Source organism: Euwallacea fornicatus, chromosome 8, assembly GCF_040115645.1.
Source record: "Euwallacea fornicatus isolate EFF26 chromosome 8, ASM4011564v1, whole genome shotgun sequence".
Lineage (NCBI taxonomy): Eukaryota > Metazoa > Arthropoda > Insecta > Coleoptera > Curculionidae > Euwallacea > Euwallacea fornicatus.
The window spans coordinates 4,362,304-4,384,933 of record NC_089548.1 but is presented as its reverse complement, the minus strand read 5'-3'; the positions used below and the strand labels follow the sequence as shown (position 1 = coordinate 4,384,933).

At 38.7% G+C, this 22,630-nt stretch overlaps 1 protein-coding gene across 1 annotated transcript in view; it reads right to left on the bottom strand.

The window, feature by feature from the left end:
* LOC136340642 (ras association domain-containing protein 10-like) overlaps nt 1-22,016 on the bottom strand; it is a 36,971-nt gene extending 14,955 nt beyond the window's left edge. The window contains exon 1 of the mRNA XM_066284864.1: nt 21,802-22,016. The gene's annotated coding sequence lies outside the window, so the exon portion shown is untranslated. The remainder of the gene's footprint in view (nt 1-21,801) is intronic.
* Nucleotides 22,017-22,630: the final 614 nt, after the last annotated feature.

The following is a 22,630-nucleotide window of genomic DNA, read 5'->3' as shown; positions in this document are numbered from 1 at the left end:
ATTATCAGGGAGCCCCAGTTTACGTTTCCATGATGGTGGTAGTCATTTTCGTGATTGATGAGTGCAAACGGGTATAAGAAGAAAAATACACAAACAAAGAGATCATAATAGGATGTTGAAGTGGTTCACATACAATAGGCCGTTGATTGACATAAACGGGGCATTCACAGCAACAATGAGTTTATTAGCTTATTGGGAATCGAATTCATTGCATTGGGAAAACGAATTTTTAATGCTCACGAATCGTCCGTCGGAAAGGCGGGAGTTGATCCTATGAATCTGTCTTGTCCTCAAATACCAGTTAAATGCGCCATAATCAAGACATAACTCATGCTTTCCCCCGCTTCCTTCTTGTAAAATGCCGCATTCCTCGCATTCCTACATAATTTTCAATTAACATGAAATTAAACTCACATACACACAGCCCTCATGTTTATTTCTTTGATATTTCTTTATGACATTTATGTATTCCAATTAATCAGAAAATTTACGACCCAGATATGGTTAGTTTATAAGGTGACGCACCAATAAAATAAATGGGTCGCCATGTTGCGCTTTACGGTCGTGCAGATTTAATGACCGATACGAACACTAATATGTATTTTTTACCATAAAAATGGTACTGTACCATAATGTAAACTCGTAAGTGCTCACATTATGATCATTAACCATTTTTAGTGTTAGCAGAAATAGGCTGTACCGGCAATAACTTCATCTTGATTAACGCAGTTCTGCTTTTGCAATGCTCTACGAATCTGGCATTCTCGAAGCTAGAATAAGTGACTAATTAATATGCGTCTTTGTAGAAGTCAAGTGTGTGTAGATACAGTCAAATTTCGTACAGGTGCTGTGGGAAAACTGCGATGACATTTCTCGGGGAACATTAAAAACTCATTACCACACCACGAGGTCATTCAAAAATGTTCTTTACTCTGTTGGTACCATAATTTCTACTGGTTTTAAAACGGTCACGCACATCGTAATTTGATTGTGTCGCTTTTGCAACTTCGTATCTTTCATATGCAAATACATTTTACAACATAATTAACATTAAAATTACAAAAGATGAAAGATATTTAAAATCCAATAACTACAACTGAGAATCAATTATCTTCTTCGTCAGGAACGACGAAGAAGATAATTGATTCTCCACCTCTGACCGTTCCCCAGCACCAAGAAGTCATCGAGAAAAACTCTGCAGTTAAGTACCTGCAGCCCTCGGAGTAGCGGTTTCTCGTTTCCTCAACGACGCCTTGCGCGAGGCTATTTGCCTATAGCTGTCTGATGAGTGTCGACAAGCACGAAACCTGTAACGGTCTGGCCTGAGATTATGTGCGCCCTGGTGCGTTGTGGAGCATTTCTCAACCCGAGAGTGCAATCTCTTATGCTAATCATTGAGGTTAGTGAAATTTTTTACATTTTATGTCTCTATTCTTTTGTTGCTGGTTAGCAACGTTAGCGTCAAATTAAAGCTATTGTTTTTCAGAATTTCTACATCTGAAATTTCCGAGCTGTAGTGAGCCTTAGCTTTTCCACTGATCTGCAAGTTGGAAGTTTTACCTGATTTTCTCTATTCGGTTTTTCATTCAGGAAGTTCCTCATTAATCTAATTTTCTATTTTTTCAATAGCTTTGTCCCGTTTGTCTCGGCAAGTCGTGATCGGAACTATCTGTCGCATAAATTTTTATATCAAATTATCGAAATTAAAACCCCACCGAAATCTAGTAGAACGTTGTTTTCTTTTTATGGGTGAGTCGTGTTGGTAAGAAACCTTTAAGTGAGCTTCGCGGCCCACTGCATTAATATTACGGATAAGCAGTGTTCCACGTACCAAACGACCAATCATCTCAAGACTTATTTATAACTGTTCAGAGCAATATTAAACCTTGAGTCTTCCGAGAAAAAACTCAGATTTATTTTTAATTTCCACGTCAACTTTTCGAAATCTAAAGGCGGCCGAAATCCCTACCCTCTCGAGAGAACCGGCTATATATCTTCACGTGTGACCTGAAAAGAGCAACAGGGCCCCCAAGTAGAATTCTTCAGGTTCAAATACAAGCCTCGACTCTTCCAATAAAATTCCGAACCTCTTTATCTTGTTCGCAGGAGCAAGTCGTGATCCCACACGTTTAACGCAGTAATTTTCATGTCAAACTCCCAAAATTAAAAAATTGACCGAAGCTTCCGGTTTTTCGAGAAAACCCGAGATGTAAACGTGTTTTTATAAGTAAGTCGTCTTCCCACGAATCAGCCGAGTTTTAAGCGTGTCCTGTGACTGGCTGTTTTATTGCGACGGGTAGGTCATGTATCGCATACCACACGACCAATCATCTTAAAGTGCATAAATCAAACCGTTCGGGGTCCAATCCAAGCCTCGAGTTTTTCGAGGGTAACCGGGGATTCTTTTTCTCCCGCGCTTTTGCCGTGGTCGTGTTTCCACGTGGCGTCCTAATTTTCAAATCGGCGCTTCAAAATCTAAATGTCTCATTTTTCGAGAAAGAAACGAAATCTCCTCTTTTGTTTTACTAGTGATTGAGATTGTCACGTATCACCTGGGGAAATCAACTCCCGAACTCCAGATCCCCATGTGCAGGTTCAGGTAGAAATTTTCGCTCAGTCTCCGGTCAATTGGTAGTCGAATGAAACTTCGTTTGGTGGCTGCAGTGGGTTCCACATAGACTGTTGAACCCCCGAGGCCAGATTGTTCAAAGAAATCTCAAGCCTCGGCTCTCCATTTACCGTATACCGGGTGGTCCATTTAATTAATTTATTATTATATCAACAATTACTACCCGTTGGGTGGAAGAAAGTTCCAAATCGGACTTGTTCGTCTCGAAGAAGCCCATCCGGTTTCGGATAGTGTCTTCTGGAATTAAAGCAAGACGTATCTTTCTGTTCGTAGCACCATCCGTCGCGAATCGGAGAGAAGTTTCGGAGAAACCCCAAGTAGTTTTCATCATGAAACCCGAGCCCGCACTCTAAAATGGGGGTTGCCGTTTAAGATTTCAAAGTTACCCCCGCCTCAGCCCCCGACGGTCGAGGTGGGGAGTCGCGTTTGGTGTCATCGAGTGGCCCCATTGGACAGAAATCATTAAAGCTTCTCTCAATCCAACGCGTAATTTTCGAGATATTCCGCTTTGTCCGGTTAAGCGGACCACCCGATAGTAAGAGTGTTGCGGACCGATAGGTTTCTTGATAGCAGGTATATCGAACCAGTTTCACCTGCTTAATTTGAGTTCTTCCCTCTCTCAGTTCCAAGTTGAACTCTTCCATCCCTTTTCCAGTACCTCGGTTCTTGTGATTCTCACCGTTTCGGGCACATCTTCACCCCGGCAGCCGGTGCGCTTAATCAAAGCATCGGATTCTACCGAGTTCCGCGAGGACTCGGTCCTCCCCAACGGTTTGAGCACCTCGAGGACGACTCAGAGAGGCGAGGCGTTAGTCTGCAGCCAGTCTACTCTTATTCTCCTATGCCGCAGCCGTGACTTATTCGAACGGGAAAAAATGATCTCCTAGATCAATCAATGTGACATAGAAAGGCCTGCCTTGGATGCAAAAAAAAAAAAAAAAAGACCATGAATAGAGGCTGCTGAAATACTATCAGGCCATAGTTTTCCCATTGACACAGTACTGCACGTAATTGATTGGTGAATTAATTAAAAAAATAATTGCAACTGTATCAAATCAACTATCGTGCCACGGTTTATGAATTTAGCCCCAAGTTTTACAATTAAACTAGATCTAGGTCGCCTTCTTTAATTAATCCGAAACTTTTAGGTCCATTTTTCCCTCAAAGGCTCGCAAAAAATGTTTGTATTCACATTCGGTCGCCTATTACAAGTCGGAATTAATTTAATATCGTTACAAATAACGAGATTACGATACGTGTCGTTAATAAATGTCAATTGGCCTGTATTACCATAAAAAAAAAACCGAGGTAAGTAAATAACATTACGCGGAAAATGAAAAATAGAAAATTGGATAATGTACTTCAACAGGTCGTTAAACACCGCTCTTATGAGACAGTTTCAGTAATTATTGGATGTTATTGGAGAAAAAAAAGCACCTTGTCATTTCGTGAAGTACGGCAGGATTCTCGGCTTCCGGAGTAAAAGCTCCTTTCCTTGAAGTCTCGGAGCTATTGAAGTGTTGACTCTTACCGTTACGAATCGCTGAGGAAGCTTTATAATTAAGAGACGTATGGTATAATGAATGAAGCAATGAGCTATCTCGCTTAAATGGGATCCCAATAGTGATGATGGCATTGTGTGCGAATATTTCGGTTCTCGAGTGTTTCAGCCCAAAGGAGACTGCACCGGAAACGTTCTGGTTACAGCTGAATGAAAATGTTTAACTTGCAGTTTATACGACTTTCCTAATGACCCGCAGTAAATCCCATTAGTCGCAGTCATGACTACTGCAGGCTACAAATTTCAAAGAGGATGTTTGAAGTCTTCGGTGTTTTCACTTATTATTTTGTAATTTCAACGACTTAAGAAAGTAAATCTCGAGGCGGAAATCGCCCACATCCTGAGATCCTCGTAAAGTTTATGAGATTTTCGCAAAATACCGCATACAGTTCGGTAAAAGCTCCCCTTTCCTATTCTCACGTAGCGCAGATGTTCGTAACAGGTGACTTCAGTGATAAAACCGCTTATTTTACGGGCACCTGCGGGGGCTCTTTGGGCCAAGGGAAAATACCTGTAACAGTTGGGTTGTTTCCCTCCGGAATTCATGCTTCAAAAACTCTGAAGTTTAACGTATTTTTAGACATGGAAAGCCTGAATCGCTCTAAAATGCAAGCAATATTTCGGTCAAAGCGATTGCATCACTCGAGTGTGCCAACGTTAATTTGCACGAAAAAACTACTGTAAAATGCATATGCCATGAACGCTATAATGTTCTAGATTTTATCTAAATTGTTTATTTACAGTCAATATCCATATAAAATACATTGAAAATGGCCTGGCGAGAACATAAACAATTACAAACGGTCTGGTATGACTGAAAGCGTACAAGTTTTGGTCATAAACTATGTTGTGAATTTCATTCGGATCCCTGAAAATGTATTTCTGCCGATCGCTAATGATGCACTTATTAATGTTATTGCAAAATATATTGTTATTTTTTTGCTGTGGCAAATTCACGAAGAGATATTTTGTGTAATTAAACGCGGACGCTCGCATTAAGGGGACAGAACCCCGTAAAATTTCTCAAATATTTTGCAGCGTGTCCCGGGACAGATGGAAAGTGAGGGCAAAAGGACGAAACATTTTTCGAATAACTCAACGGAAAATACTTTTACATTCCTCAAATTTGGGACACAGATGTAAAATTGCATCTTGAAAAACTTTTTTAGTCGATTTTTTCGTACCTTGGCTAAAATAAAGGCACTGCGTTAGTGATGATTTTTACAGATTTGTTTACAAAACACCCCGTACAACACGAAATCAACTCTTATTTTCTGTACCATAATTTTACAGCAAGCAAAACTCAACCCCCAAAGGTCATTCAAAAACGAAAAAAAATTTGGCCCATTTGTCCTCGCTGGTTACATTTATCATGAGACCCACTGTATATATATACACATTTTTTTCAAGCTTATCAAAGCTTTTTCTGCATTTTCTCTCCCATTTTCTACAACCCTTAGGGTGAATCCCAAACAACTTGAAATGTTGAAAATCTAAAGAAAATTCCGCGTCGCAAATCTGTATGAGGCTCATAGGCATCATGCAATATTAACGGCAAATACATTTTTTCCAAAGCTCTGTTATTGCTTGTTGTATAGATTACATTAGGCCGGTCTGGCACGCTCACGTTCCCGAATTCATTTGCATGTACCATAATTTACTTCTTTGGGAACGTTATTGATTGTGGCTTTACACGTGAGAAGGACTTTTTCAACATTGTTAAGTTTTTGCATTAGATTTCAGGGCTTCAGCTTAATCTTGCGTTCGCATGAAATTTCTGAAATTTAAAAAAGCCTTGCAGGGAAAGCTGTAAACTCCACATCTACACATTAAATTCATTGGAACAGCGCGACTTTAAATGTTTAGTTCGGGATTTAAGGGAAGAGGGTTTTAAAGGTAAATGGCGTTTTTGTTGCTCGTTTTGGGCCTTCCACTAATTTTACCCTTTCAGGTTCTTAAAAATGTTAATTAATCGGAAAGGTTTGGAATTTAAAGGGAAAATTAGGCGCTCCAGATGTAGATGCATGTATGACCGATTTTAGGCTTCGGAGGCTTAAAGTTGAAGTTATATCCACATAAGAGTTACTCGAGTAGTTGGTTTCAGTTACCGTTCAGTCGAGAGTGAAATGGTTGCAAGTACATAGGGATAGGAAATTTTTCAAGAGTTGCTTGTGTCCCTCCACAAGTTTTACCAGTAAAACTTCCCCTTCGGGACGTTTCTATTTTTTCCATTTTTAATTTAAATTTCCATGGTTTTTCTCAGTAGTATTTCGACGTTACAATCGCTGACGTGTCATGTTTCCCCCTGCGGTGATGGTGTCTCCCCACCTGCAGGCGCCGACATTGTCCTGCCGGACAACACAAATCTTGTCATGTCTGTTCACTGATCATCTCACTCTCAATCGCTTATCAAACGCGTATCATTATATATCCATTACTCACCAACGACCCGCGTATCGACTAATCTCAAACCTAAAACATTGTCTATGCTGCGGTTTGGAATTTAATGTTGTAATAATTACAGCTAACAACTCAATTATAAATCTTTAATTTATTGCACACTAACATGCACTCAATTAATTTTATGTTTGGGCTTTAGATTTCAATAGACTTTTCATGCAAATCACCACCATTTCACGGCCAATGAAAAGGCATTTTCAAAGAGAATACTTAGAGTATTTACCTACGATCTATGAGTTAAATAGACTACAAAGGGGCCACAGAAGTTAAGCAAATTAGAACGTTTGAAACCTTATTATAATAACTGTAAGACTGGGGGGTGCGTCCACGAGTAGAGCGGCTAATTAAACAGATATAGCTGATAGAGAAACTTGAGCCGGTATCAACATTTAAGCAAGCGGAAATGGTATGATTTGTGCTCGGTCTTTTTGCAGTGTAACTTAATCCATGTGAAACCCACAAGCAACTAGGTTAAATGGGACTTGCTTTATGGTACTGCCATCCGAATGGAAGTCACCAAAGTGAAAATGAGATTTCGTACGAACTTTGTTCTGCGTTGCTCTCAATGCGGTAATACCTCAGCCCTTGTCAAAATGCTAACATGATTAACAACGTCACACAAGAAACTCAATACCGACAATAATTTATCTCCCACAACTCCTTCCCTGAGGCGAATCGCTATCCTCCTACGAGAGCGCCTGATGTCTACGATCTTTTAATTAATTGCACTGATCCGCCTCTGTTCTAAATTTACTTTCTATTATATGCAAGGCTCTCCTAAAAAATTGCAAATGTCAGTAAAGTTTATTAGTCACGAACGCTGCACAGGTCGATGGCTGTGTTTTCTTTCCTGCCTGTTACACCATACCTCACACATTAATTAAAAGCTGGTACCAATGGGGCATTCGTCACAAGACCCATCGGGTGGCAGCGGCATGGCGACTCGCCGATCCTCGCGAAAACACCCCGTATTACCCCTCGCAATTGAGTCGGACGCGTTTCCATGGCAACTCCGATGGATTAATTGAAACCGAACAAAAACGGTTAGAGGAACACGCAACAGATCTTCTAATATTTGCACTAAATTACCTCTGAAATGCATCATTTCACAAGAGAATCGAGAAAGTATGATAGTAGGAATAAAAAGTTCTAACTGGACATTCAATCTTGGACATATTTTACGATATAATTCGATAATAAATGAATAACAGCAGTCTAATCTGATTTATCACGGTTGTTTACTCTATATTTACTTATTGATAGATTGCTAAAGATATCAAATGCACCAACAAAAATCGTTCTATTGATACGGGCTATTGGCGATGACTAGCCGAAAGCTAATGGTCAGTCCACTGGTCTGCTAGGTGAGTTTGTTTTGTTATGGATCGAATCTATATCTAGGTGCCCCGGGGCAGTTCTGTCTTGAAGCAGGTGTCCTTATTGGATTACGATAATAGGAAAGTAGTAGTAGTTTTAATGAGGGGGACATTTTTGTTAATTTAGAGGCAAAACGATTAATTTCGTGTTGCAACTTGAATCGCACAAACCGAACAACAGCACCAGTAAGAGTGTGATGATTGAAAGAAACCGATTCTGAAAACGGGCGTATTCGACTTACAAGTGCACTCAGTACAATCAATAATAATTATGAAACACAATTGGCTGCAAGTTTTACATAAGCAATTGGAATATTGTTTCATAAACGTCAAAGAAAAATGAGTGGAACGAATAATGGAAATAAGAGACAATTTACTTTGTAAAAATTTTATAATTAATCGAACATTTTGAATAAAAACGAGATGCAGAGAACGAAGGCTTAGCAATATAAATAGGTATCAATTTCTTTAATTGACAGGTTTCCTGGTTGTGCGTTGTGTGTCGGATCTAGGAGACAATTTAAGCTTTTTATATTTATTGGAATTTTCTTTTTATGCTAACAATAATTAGATAACGAAATCACGAAAGTGCCAAGCTGAATAATTCAAGCGGATAACAGTAACGCTGCGGCAGAAACAAGGTTTTGATGATGTTATGAGGAGAACGTAATTGTTGCCGGGAAGATGGTTTTTCTGCAATCACCTGCACATTCCTCTTTTATTCAACTCCTTCGGCCGCAACTTAAACTAAGTGGGAATAACTAAACTCAGCTGACACCTAAACTGTCGGCCAAATCAACAGCGTAATGCTAATTTCATGCAAAGGAGCCTTAAAAGTGTGAAACGAAGCTGGGCAATCTCGCCCGAAAACTCATTGATAATGGAGAGCTACGGCCGAACATGTCGTTTTTTTACTTTTTTAAGTGAGAACCTTCGGAGACACCGTAACGAATGCAGCTGAATAATTTCGACAAAAATTTACCCATAAAATTTAAATTTTACTTTTGTTCCTCTGTGGGAGACGGCCGAACCGTTTTGGTGCCGAACGCGTCGTACAAAACACGAAGTTCATCGTTTGTAGCTCAGAATTTATTTCAAATTTCGTCTCTTGGCGAAAAACTCCAATGCATTCAGATCGGGCGATCGCGCCGGCCGTCCTAGCGATTTTCACTAAAGCCGTTAAAGTCGAGGGTGGTATGTCGAGATTGATTTTTTTGTTTGCTCTTTCAATTCGTTATCAATAACGAAATAGTACGAGTTATTAAGTTTTTTAACTGTTTTAAAGAATATAGTCAATTGCATGAATGTATATATATATTTTTTATCGTTCTTTGCGGCACAGTTTTAAGCCATGGCAGTCTTGAATCCAGTATGAAAATAGGTCTCAGACGGGGCATCACGAAGCCGTACTTGCAACTTGAAGCTTTGGGGGTTGCAACTACCACTCAAAGAGGGTGGAATTTTGTCGGGATGACGTTTTTATGTTACGCGATGTAACTTCTGGATCTGGAATGCGTTACGGTATTGTTCGCAGATATTCAGTTAGTTCCATTCGGCTAGTCCACCCGGTATTTACTCAAACTTTTTACGTCCAAAAATTAAATTCTTCGTCCGATACTCTCGTTTGGCATTTGTCTGACTTTGTTGCAATTAGCTGTCCTTTTTACCCAAATGCAACAGACTCTTACACCTGTTGCTCTGCAACACGACAGTGACGGAGCACTTTTTTGAGATTTAATAATTCTTAAAAATGTTTATTGTTACGGGATCTTTTTTATGCGCAGCTTACTAGAGATCCATAATCAATGTCTTATGTGTATACCAATTAGAGGTTCCGAGCAACTCATTACCTGGTCCTGTCCTATGTAAATACCTCACCTTGTCCGACATAAAAATTACGGTTGCGGAGCACATTGACCATTTTACACGTCAAACCCTGTTGATGGTACCATAAACCATCTGTACCTTTCACTAGAGTATAACACATGACGCAACTTTTTTAATAACAACGCCGAGAACCTACCTACTAGAACTAGATGATATTTGCCTATAGCTGTAAACGAATATTGAAAAAATCCTTTCACTAAATGGTGCACTTTAGACGAGATGGTTCAAACGTGTTATTGGTTCTTGAGCAATACCAACTGTCATCAGGTGTTGACTTTTTGCTATTAAAAGTTCCTTTTCTAATGGCTTTGCGAGAGCTTCTGTATGATTTCAAGTGTTAGCTTTTGAATGTGATCTTGGAATTTACTGGCGAAAGGTGTATAAGAGCACTTAACCACCATTCCCATTGCAGTAAAATCGAGGGTGGATTGAAAAAAGTTGTAGCACAAAGTTTACTTTTTGCTCTATCTTATCTTGGGCCTAATAAAATTCGGAGAAACTTTAGCTGTGGGTTGAGCAAATATTAAAGAACATTCCGGGTGGATGTACCTGCAGGTTTGAGCTTTCGGGTTTTAAGTGCGAAGATGTTCTTTGCCCCTCTTTGGAATCAAAACTGATTAATATAGATAACTGTTTACAAAAGAAGAACTCTTATTAAGACATAAAAATAATAATTTATTGACCAATAAAATCGAAGTCAGAATGCTTTGGTGTTGCTTATTGACCATTAATTTAAAATTTTTATTTGAAAAAAAATTTATTACCTTCATTCGAAAATAAGCTACATAGTGCAGCCCAGATGCATTATCATATTAAGTAACTTGCATTCCATCAGTAGCCTCTTATTCAACTTTAATGCCTACAAGGGTGGCAACTTTCTGCTCAGATTTCAACGAGAATTACGAGAGTTGTCCCAGCACTACACGACTTAACACTTAAAGAGAAAAAACTGTTTTGAAAACATTACATTATTTCACAACCTTCGCGATTGGCACACTTTTCCCAGCGATGTTCTATACCTTGTTCATAGTAAGAAGCTTCGAATGTTTCGAAATAGCCATCAACCTTGGACTGCACTTCTTCGTTAGTTTGCCAATAAAATTATTTTTTCAAGTTTGAAAATGGGAAATAATCTGAAAGGGCTAAATCCGGCGGATCATGTGGATGGGGAAAAGATTCTACAACAAGTTGGTTGAATTTGGCCATCGCGATGACGGAAGTGTGCACTGTTGCGTTGTCTTCATGAAACGAGACTTTCTTTTTCGCCAAATGTTGTCGCTTTTTCCTAATTTGCTCGCTCAAACGCAGCAATAAATTTGTCCAATGTTCTCCATTTATTGTTTCTCCTTTCAGGAGATGGTCAATAAAAACGATCCCACGTGTGTCCCGAAAAACTGACGCCAGCACCTTTTCTGCAGATGGACCGGTTTTCGCCTTCTTTGGAGCCCATTCTCCCCTTAAAGTCCATTGTTTTGACGACTCTTTCGTCTCAGGTGTGAAACGATGGAGTCTTGTGTCATCCATGGCTATGAATCGGTGCAAAAACTCGGCTTTATTGCCGCGAAACTTTGCCAAACGTTCTCTTAAAACCTCCTCAAGGCGCTGTTCTTCTTCAATTGCGAGTAATCGCGGCAATCATCTTGCTCACAGCTCTGTGATATCCAATTTTTCCGTCAGAACGCGATGTGCTTTCCTTTGCCAAATGCCAATCGCCAGTGCCGTTCCGTGGATTTTCCCCATAATGTCTGGGGTGGTCAGATCTGGAGCGTCGTTGGGCCGACTACTGCGGAGTTCGGCTTGGCAGCCCGTACGACCTCGTTTAAAGTTTGCCATCCAGTATTTTACAGTTGTCAACGAAGAACCAGAATCCCCCAGAGTAGAATCCAGCTACGCTTGCTGTTGGATGGACCACGACCTTTCAAATGAAAGAATGGAGTCACGTATCGATGAGCGATTTTTTCCATGCTCACAAAATCTCTAAGAGCGTTCACTAAAAACTGCTCGAAAACAACTACAAATCATCCTCAATTTCAGAAACAAGGTTTTAAAGGTTAGGCCTTTGTACTACAGGCAAACTTTTAACAAAAAAATCGTCATATATATGTTAGAACTGGTACTTCTGGAACTATCCCCGTAGCTATGAAAATTATCTTAGAATGTGACGCGAGGGGGATTTCAAGAGAAGAAACTTTAGACGATGATCATAAGCCACGGCAGAAGGCAAAGCCAAGTTTACAGTTGCTCAAGAAATTATGTTACTCTTGAGCAGTCACACAGAAAAAAATAATAGGTCGGAAACAATGAGCGTATTGTTGATGGCTTGGATTTTCAGTCTTCCTTTGGTATTGCGTGGCTGTTAGGGCAGTATAAAATCAAATAAACCATAGCAGGTGCTTCGAAATCGGAACTTCGGTTGCCTGAAAGTTTCGGTTAGCCCAAAGCTGCGGCTTTTTAAATGCAGCACCTTTTATCAGAGCGAGAGATCCTGCATGCGACTAGATAACCAGAAATTGATGGTTCCTGAAAGGTTTTTTGTAGGTTAATGATGAAAAAATACTAGTTTTTTCAAGTGCTCTTCATCAAAAACCACTTCTTCTCAAGCATGTCATTACAATGCTTGATAATTTAAAGGCTTCTGAAGGCCTAAGAAAAATATTAGAGGTCAGAATCAGCGACTGAAAGGAAGATAACTTGGTGGCCATTAACTTTTAGTTAATATGGGTTCAGTGTTGACACGAATTAATGGTTATTGAGTAATAAGGGCAAAGCACTCTAGCTTTAGACCGTTAAACTTGGATGGAGATTTATTGTTGAACTTAAATTCCGCATGGGTGTCACCTTGAATATCATTTGTATCTTGTGCATTGAAACATTGACAGAGAGTCATTGAAAAATTCCGTCTATTTTAATGATCTGACTAATTCTATGGTATTTCTATGGGCTAAGCAAATTTCCTTGTGCCTATACCAATTTCATGCATTTTTTAGCACCAGGAAAGTTAAAAAAGATTGTTTAAAATTTCTGCCCAATTCTGCTCGAAGATTTTTTGAAAATTCGATGTAGAATACTTATGATCCGAAATTTATAAAGTTAGAACATTGCGTAGACCGTGGTTCGGCACGCCACTGATTAATTTCTGGGCTATTCACCGATTTTCCGGCGTCCGAGCGACCAAGAAAAACATTTTCAAGAACATTTAGTGCAAGATCCTAAGTTGACCAACAGGTATAATATGACTAGATAATTTTATTTATTACGTTACAAGTCCAAACTTGGTAATCTGAAGGTGGGATGAAAGTGAATGGAAACACGTCAAACTGCTTATGACCCAATTTGACTACCATTGTTCCAAATAAAATTTTCCCTTTTTATTTTCCTCGTTCTCTCTTTATTAATAAGATTTTCATGCTCTCATTTTCATAAGTAATTAATATTCCGTTTTTTCATAATTGATGACGTGCAATGTGGACGAACTCTCAGTGTCATAATAACCATAATAATCGGAGATTATTTTTAAAAAATTGAATGAGATATTACAATATCAAAGACACGATTGCAATCATATTATTTGCTTGTCAGATGTTTGATTATAATTAATAAATTGCTTAACCAATGCTTTACGTTTATGGTTCACAGCCTATTGCAAGGTTTTTTTTAATGATCACCAATTACCTTATACAAAGCCTTAGAAAATGACTAGCATGAGGTTATCTGAAATTTGGAAATTTCCATCTCTATGAGTTGTCAGCAGCATATTCAAGTTAGCCTAAGTTTTGTTTCTTCCTTCATTACCATGGTGGACTAGGCGCGTTATAAACGTCTCTGAAGACCCTGAACATCTGTTAGGTCTTTGAAGAGACATTGAACCACGTCCTAAAATTCACCTCTGTCAACTGGCCAACAAAAATTCCTGATTTGAAACCTTGTGACCGAGTTAAACCGAAGTCAAGACGGTGAACCACAATGGCACTCATGAGTCATACTTGGCAATCCCGCATTAATTTGCATATAATGGACTTTACAGCTCTTGTGTGTGAGTGGATATTTATGGTCTGAAACTGAGTTGAGGCGTCATGTTGCTCAGCATGTACGGGGTGTCTGCAACTCGCGGTTAAATACATGAAAAGAGCAGTCATAAGACTTCTTTGAGGCCAATTTTCAATTTCGACTCGAACAAAAACTTCTATTTCCAAATTCTACAGATATCTGTAAGTAAGAATTGATATTAATATGATCGAATAATCCAAGTCTGCGTCTGCGAATTCTTTAATTATTTTAGACGATCTCGCCAAACCGGATTAAGTCCAAATGTATCGTTTTAAACTGCGTTTATGTTAATTGACCTAGGCAAAGGAAAAAATCCAAGTTCTTGCATAATATCTCAAATGAAGAGGTAGCAAAAGTAATAAATTCTAGACTTGCATGCGGAGGTTGAACAAATCAAATGACTTCGACGCAAAACACTTTTAATTTCTGGTTTCAATTTCAGATTCCTTTTGGCAAAAACATCTTCAATTCCAACCTTGAGACAAGCAATAATGATTTATTTATATGGGTAGTTCTTTATTAAAGAGTTTTTATGTATTGTCGCAAGAATATGTAAGTTTTTTTCAATTAAAATTTACTCATTGTTTCTTGCTGCAATGGTTTCAACGATAAAATTGTTAATTGAAATAAATGCATGAAGGAAATGTATCTGAGGTTTTCAGTTTTTGCCACAGTGAACTTTAAGCCACCCCGCAGCCCAGATTTGACGTAACTCGACTTTTTCTTACGAGGCTATTTAAAGGAAACTACTTCATTTTCCCAAGGAGTTCTCGCTTACGTTTCCCATTGAATATCTTTCACGATTCATGAATATTAAATATATTTGACTCAATCAATCAGAGGAGCTCTATTTCCATCTAGTAGAAAGAAATTTTCTGTGATAGGGTGAGTTTGCCCAACGAGACCATTGAATCCGTTTGGATGGACTGGGTCTCATGAATGTCCTAGGGCTAGGTCTTGCAAATTAGTCTCGCGCTTGCTTATAATTATTAATTTTGAGCAATGGTGGAGCAAAAACTTCTTTAGATCAGATTAACAATTGGGGTATTGGCACTTTTGGCCAATCCTCGGGCAGAACCTTTAGATATCAGCAGAGATCATATTCTTCGACCATCGAGCCTATTTTCGAAGCCAAATGTAAAATCTTCTCCGAGCTATGGTTCACAATTAATGAAGCCGTTTTCAGATATGACGGTATCGAGTCACTGAATATAATCAGAATAAGACTGCCACTCATCATGGTGAATCAGTACGTTGAGGGTACCGCGTGCCTCAGTGTTGCCGTTTGCTCTCACCAAAGGAAAAAAGAACTAAAATCTACCATTACCCTCAGATAAATATTTAAAGATGGAAAAACACAGAAAGTGACAGTTTTTTCAGAATTTAATTTCAGAACAAAACTTTATCCAAGTTTGCAACTCTTTCCATTTAAATGCAGTAATAGGTATAGATTCAGTGCGAAATTGGCAAAAGACACAATCCTAATTTGAACGACTCACCGACGCCAATGTTCAAAGGTTCAGGTGATGTAGGGATGCTCCCATGGTCAGAAACAGTAAACAAGTACTCACGGAAAAATTCTATACATCAAAATTTTTCGTCATTCTGAGTGTCTGCATCAACAAAAACTATTTTTTCAAATATCTGTCCAGCAAAGGGAAATATACTGAACCTGCTAGGTATGTTGGTTTTAAAGCTTAGTTTTTTTGATATTTGAATCTAAAACGATTGAATCTACAAGCGGGCTATTAAAAGTTATTACAATGGTACTCTTAGGTACCGCCGTGGCGGCGCAATTAGCAGAAAATTGAACAATTTCTCATTAGATTTTTTGCCAATTTTGCAGAACATACAACAGAAACGCTTTATTACCCGTCAGTCTACATCGCTGATATTACAGTCGGCGAGATTTTAGATTCAACACATCGTTTTAAAATTGGTAGCGATACACCCACGGTACAGGGTAATTTAAAAGTAAGTTGGCGAAGGAACAATCAAAACCACATCTTCCTATTGATGTCAAACGCAGTTAGCATATTTAAAATCTTCCCCCATCTTTTCCTCGCGACCACCTTTTTGTCAAGAAAATTTGAGCCAAAATGGTTTTGTTTAAGGATTCTGGGTTTGGCTTCAAAACTTCGCTGTGAGATGAGCCTCCTTAGAAGTTTCACCCATTTCTGGTTAGCCTTTAGCCTACCCCCATTAAACCATCATTCCTGCTTGAAGATATCCAAATCAGCACGTGTGGCAGAATATTAACGGTTGGTCTTCCCGAAGGCTTTTTTCAGATTAAAAAACTTTGCAGAATTAAACAATGCAGGTATAAAATTATGAAATGTACATGGCAAGGGTTTACATGCCGTGAACATGGAAAAGTGTAAAAACGCACTGCTCCGTGCCTCTCTGTGCAAAATTGGATGTTTTCCTGAGATCGCTCGCCAAAATGCTTAATGGATGATATGAACATACATTAGACACACCCATTTAGTGCCGACTTCATGCGATTGAGATTCCAAAAACGAAGGTTTCAAAGTGCTAAATGTAATGACAACATAACACTTTCCAATTCAGGAGAATCGCCCATTAAAGCCCGTCCTGATGACCAGTTTTTCTCGTGCATTAGTTAGCATTATAATTATAACTAGCAGTTTATCAATTTTCATAAAAATTGCATTCTTTTAATTACTGCTGCCTTATACTGGAACTTGTCTTTGAGGAAAAAAACTGCGCCAATCGCCAAAAAAAAATCGATCATATTTATGATGGTTATCATATTTTATTTTGATAGTGAGTAACGTTAAGCCAATTAGCGTGCTTGTCCCGGATAATGCTTGGCCATATCATTTACTTTTATTTATAAGCAAACCGCGGAAAATGGCAAACGTCTAAAGGTTTCAAATACTATTAACGAACGTCCTGATCGTTTATTAAAGCTGGCAGCAGTGCATAAATATGAGCCTAATTGACACTCCACATTACCAATAGGACTTGACCCATTCCTTAAAATTCGTTTAATCAACGCTAACAAATGTGAGAGCGGTGCAAGGGGAATCGCATTTTGCCAGTCGAAGTCCTGTGGGTAGTACCAGATATGGTGACTAAACTTTCTCTAGCGGAACAACTCACTCCGGATGTGCGTTATAAAGAATGAACTAAGTGAGTTTTTATTAAGCGAACGTGATTAACTCGCAGTAGATTCGTTTTAATGGCAAGAAATGAACTTCCAGTGGAGTGAGGAGAATCGGCACCATACACGTTCTCCATTGAGACTTTACTTCTGCATAAGAAGAGATAAATTATTCGTAATAGAGGTGCGTCCGGACAACCATAAACTTCAAATTTCTAAACAACTAATAAAACTGTTTACTCAGAATATTGACAGACTATGCAGAACCCACGAAATTGGTAATAGACGAAAGCCCGTCAATAAAAGCGTTGTGGCACGAGCTTTGCATAACTATTGGGCCAGCGATGTAAAAATCTCAGAGTGTATTCGATGGAGATTTTTCAAATTACCCCTCCGAAAATCGCTCGTGAGAATTCACATTCATGTGGGACATGATGCTAAGATTTGGAACCTCCACCGAGCTCGAAGCGAAGCTGCTCCTCCTGCACGTTTCAATTTATCGGTATCGGTCTTTCGAGTCCAAATTAGAACTTCGTTGATCGTTTATACAAAAAATCAAGAGATTCTAAAGCCGTGTTGGTTAACTGTTCCTGCCCACACCATACGAAACACCCATAACAATAGGATATCAGACTCTTTCTAGGTAAAGATTAACTAAGAGTAAACACGGAATACTAATCAATAATAGTAATAGTTGGCATGCCTTTATGGTTGATTGCAATGCCCACAGACCGGTGAAGAGATTCTTAATGGTCCCTGTGTATACAACTGTTTACCTACTGACCCGAAGACTTTATAGCTATTTGGTTTAGGTAGCATTTTACTCCATGTTTATAGCCTTCAATTTCGCCACATGTGCACGATATTGTAGAAGCAAATATGGAGAAGACACTCGTTTGTATATTGAACCACAGCCGTTAACTGTCGGTTCTAGGGCCCTTTTGTTCGGCCAATACACCTGTCGTGGTGCAACGGTTGCATCCGGTATACCAACTCGCTTTTAAGTATAATTTCATACGACTTTATTTCTAGCGGTTTAAGATTCATCATTAATTACCTGAAAAATATCGGAGACTTTTGTAGTGAAAGGTACTATTTACCGAACGTTTTGTGGTGGTAAACCGGCAAATCATCCAATAGTTTTCGATCTGCACGTTCTTCAAATACCAAGGTTAGAAGGCACCAAAAAATTTAAAGAAAATGTATTTGGGTACCTACGTAAAGAGCATTCAATGTACTTCAAAAAAGTAGGACGAGCCGCTTATGCAATTCGAGATTATAAACAATGGCGTTATGACCTAGCGCTTTCGGAACATTTTTATTGTTGCAAAAATGTTATAACTACCTCCTTTTGTTTATAATTGCTGGCGTGTACATGTTATGTGCAACAACGTCATGTACGTAAAGCGTGTCAATTTGAAATCTACCCTCATTCTACATTTCGCTCGTTGAAGAAAACATGTAAATATCCAACGGGGCTAGAAACAACCACTAAAATCTTAGACGGGAAGGGAACCTGAGTTACATGTTATTTAAAAGGTATTTCAATTACCTTTCCAAATATACCTTTTTTTTTTTTTTTTTTTTTTTTTTTAATTGGGAACGCAGCTTCAAAGCCTCGATAGAAGCTTGCATAGCCTGAAAAGAGACCAGAGCGGCTGAAAACGACTTTTACGATTCAGATGAGGCCCCATTTTATGGTGCTGGCGTCGCTGATTAGTCGTAAAAGTACATTATCTTATGAGTTTTCCATCTGAAAACGTTGAACGCGTTTTTCTCGAAACGACACTTTTACATTACGCGCAGGTGATCGCCCAAAACGGTGGAGCATATCGACTTCAAAATTTAACGAAATATTCGGCAAATTTATGACTCTTGTTCGTCAATCATGTTAAAACTTTAACGCATAATTTTACCCCATATACAGGGGATCCTAGGAACATTGCCACAAACTGGTGTGGGGTGAACCAGCCTTGAAAAATAATGCTATTAAGCTGAACATGTCTCATATAAACCTTGATCCTTCTCAATCTACAGGGTGTTAAAACAAAAAAAAATTACGACTTATCGATAAATCTTATATTTTGCAAGTTTTCCATATGTGATTTTGCACCCTACGGTTCTTGGGCATAACAAATCTATCTAAAATGTTTATTTTTACCTGGTGTATACGTGGGGTCACCTACGTCGTACATGTATTTGGAAAAACTTACATCACTCTTTGAGTTAACTTCGCAGCTTCATTTTTTGTATAAATTTGGAAAGACTAGACTCTTTTACGAAAAAGGTATACTTGGAAAGAATACGTATCTCTAACGGTTCACGAGATATTTGCGGGTATTCTTTCCGGTGCATATGCCATGAGTGCGCTGACAGCAGTTTATTAAAGCCGCACCGTTCTTAAAATGTGAAAAAAACGTATTTTTATGATATGTGAAACACTCGCCATCGCAGTATTATTTGTGAATTTGTTTTTTTCAATTTTTTATTTAATTAATTTAAATTAAACGGAAAATTACGTGACTTCGGTACTTGAATAATAACGAGAACAATACAACACACTAAAGAAAAATTTCGAACATGTTAGCCACTCATGTCAACGCATTTTCTGTCTTAAATCAAAATTTTGCCTCACCCGGAAAGCAAGTCCGTTTTTATTGCTAATCTCGTTTACCCATTTAATTCAAATTAATTATGCAGAAAAATTAATGAAAAACTGAAAAATCATATTCCCTAATGATGCTTCTATCGCGAGTATTTCACGCATCATAAAATTGAATTTTTTTCACATTTTAAGAACGGTGCGGCTTTAATAACCTGCTGTCAGCGCTCCATGGAATATGCAACGGCAAGGATACAGGCAAATATCTCAAGAACCGTTAGAGATACGCACTTCTCGTAAGTACACTTTTTGTTAGTCAAAGAGTCTAGTCTTTCCAAATTTACGCAAAAAATTAACCAGCGAGGGTTAGTTAAAAAGTTAGTTTTTTCAAATGCATGTACGACCCAGATGGCGCCACCTACGTGTTCGTTAGCATAGGCATTTTAGATAGATTTGTTATACCCCCTCTTGCGCAAGTGTTCATCTCAAAAGCTCGCGAAATGCAAGTTTTATGGATAAGTTACATGAAAAAGGCGTTTTAATACCTGGTAGATCGAAAAGAAACAAGTTTTATATAAGACATGTTCAGCTTAATACCATTATTTTTCAAAGCTGGTTGACCCCAACGTCTAACAACGTCTTTGGACACCCTGTATACAGCAACGAAACGCATTTTTTTCTGACTTTTGCAAAAACCACCAACGTTTTCTTAATTTATGTTGGAATTTCAAAAATTCGGCACGAAAAATGGCGACGGTGATAATGATTAGGTATATCTTTCGATTTGGTGTGTCATACATGTATGTATATGGGCCGGAGTTACCCAAGAAAGCAGAACTGATATTTTTTTATCGATGTGAAAGAGGCCTTATAAATAAATAAATGCATATATTTAAATTAAAAAAAAAAACGTTTCTATTGTCTTAAATCGTGGTTATTTTTGGATGTTGGCACTAGACTACTTCCTTAAATTCATGACTTGGATCGCCTTCCGATATGCATAAATGCCTTATTACCGGTGAAAGTACAAATTGCAACCCGAAAACCACAACATCATAATAGCGACTTTTAGTTTATTGCTTAATAAACTGATTGGATATGTAATCATCAGATATGCCTCCTCGTTGGGTGCAATGGTACGTGTTTCTATTCTTTCTCCTTGTTCAAGCGCAGATTATGACTCCATTGTTTTGCAGTACTAATGGGTGACAAAATACCATGAAGATTACACGGTTCATTATTGTTTGCAGAGGGAACCTAGGAAGCTACCTTTCCTCTGCAAACAATAACATTATTTTCACAGTACTCTCCAGGTGAAACAAGAAGCAGGGCGCGAATCATGTTGATTCCCGCTGGAGTGAAAGTTTTAACGATGCACCCAACGCTCTCAATAAAGAATATTTAATGTATTGTACTGCAATCAATGTGGTCCATCTGCGAAAAACAAAACAATATTTTACCTTGGGAAGCGGTTGTTGGCTCCGCAATACAGAAAATAAACCAAAAGGGAGCTCTGTAGAATTGAGCAAAAATTTCAGTGCTTCAATTAGACCTAATTGGAAATCCATTAAGATAAAGATCGGCCACTGTATTTTTTGTGTCGTAGCAGCCGCTAATCGGCCAAACTGTCCTAGTCTGGGAGATCATTACCTCGTCATTGTAGCTAAATGATACATTGATGACAGCTTGTAATCTGATTTGTATTCGCCTTGACTGAACCGATAAAATTATGGTAATTGTTTGTGCTTAATTACATCAAAATATATGGCTCGTACATGGTATTCTACAACATTTCTTGACGCACATTAATATTTGAAGCAAACAAGTTATTTGGTCAAATGGCGAGCGGATTTTCCTCGTGGAGGTAGGGAATTCTGAGTCGAAATCCGTCCCTCCAGTTCAGCAAATCGCAAAATGCCCGTTTTCGGGTTCAAAGCGAGTCTATGCCTCTCCCAAATTGTTCAATCGAAGAATAGGTCATATCGCGATAAAGTTCTATAAATACGGCAGGTTCCTGTGTGCTTCGCACAGAAGCAAAGTTGTGTAGAATTCAAACGTAGTTCTTTGCGACCAGCATACTAAACAATTCCACGAAAAAATCTATAAGCTTACCTTTAAATCCCCCACTTCGAATAGTACCAACTCCTCACTGGAACTTAAACTCTACCATTGATTCCAACTTATATTCAAAAGAGTCTGTTTATCCGAACAAGAAGTCAAAGATAACGAAGTACTTTAGTAAAGGGAACCGCTGTACGTCCAAGGAGCGTTAAAAACACGTTCTCACGTCACAGGTAGCACGTCGTACTGCCGGTACTAAAGCGCCGACATCACCGTGGCTTTTTCATTCAAAGAAGTAGCCAGGCACCCCCACTACGTCGTGTAACGTGTTACGCCAAAGGTACTGCCGCTCTTAGTGCAAGTGACATTGTTTTAGGTGCTGTAATTGCCCTTGTGCCTTGGGTGCAGTAGATGTTTGTCGAGATGACCTATCAGGAAGTTCTGGCACTTACCATCCTAAAGCTCCGTTCCTACCGAAGGAGCATCGGAAAAGTTGTGTTTCATTTAGCGCGTTCATTTTCCTTGAAACCGAGCAACGCGTTCCCGAAAATATCTCTAGAAGTTCCAAAATGATTTAAAAAATTTCCCATTGTTTAGGAACTAAATGTTGAAACCCGTTTTCCCAGTACTGGTAGCATTGGGAAACGTTTACCGTCCTGTTGCTGGTTTCTCACACAAGTTGGGGCTGGAACTTTGGAGAATTCAACACTATTCTCGGTTAAAACTAACTGAGAACAACATTCAACTCTACTAAAGACTCGCACGCAATCGCTTGTTTACGTGCCGAATTGCATCATCAGAAACGTGGAAATATGTTGTAAAAACAAAAATTGACACAAGTAAAGTGTCTGAAATTGTCAACAAAACTCTCATTTCTCAG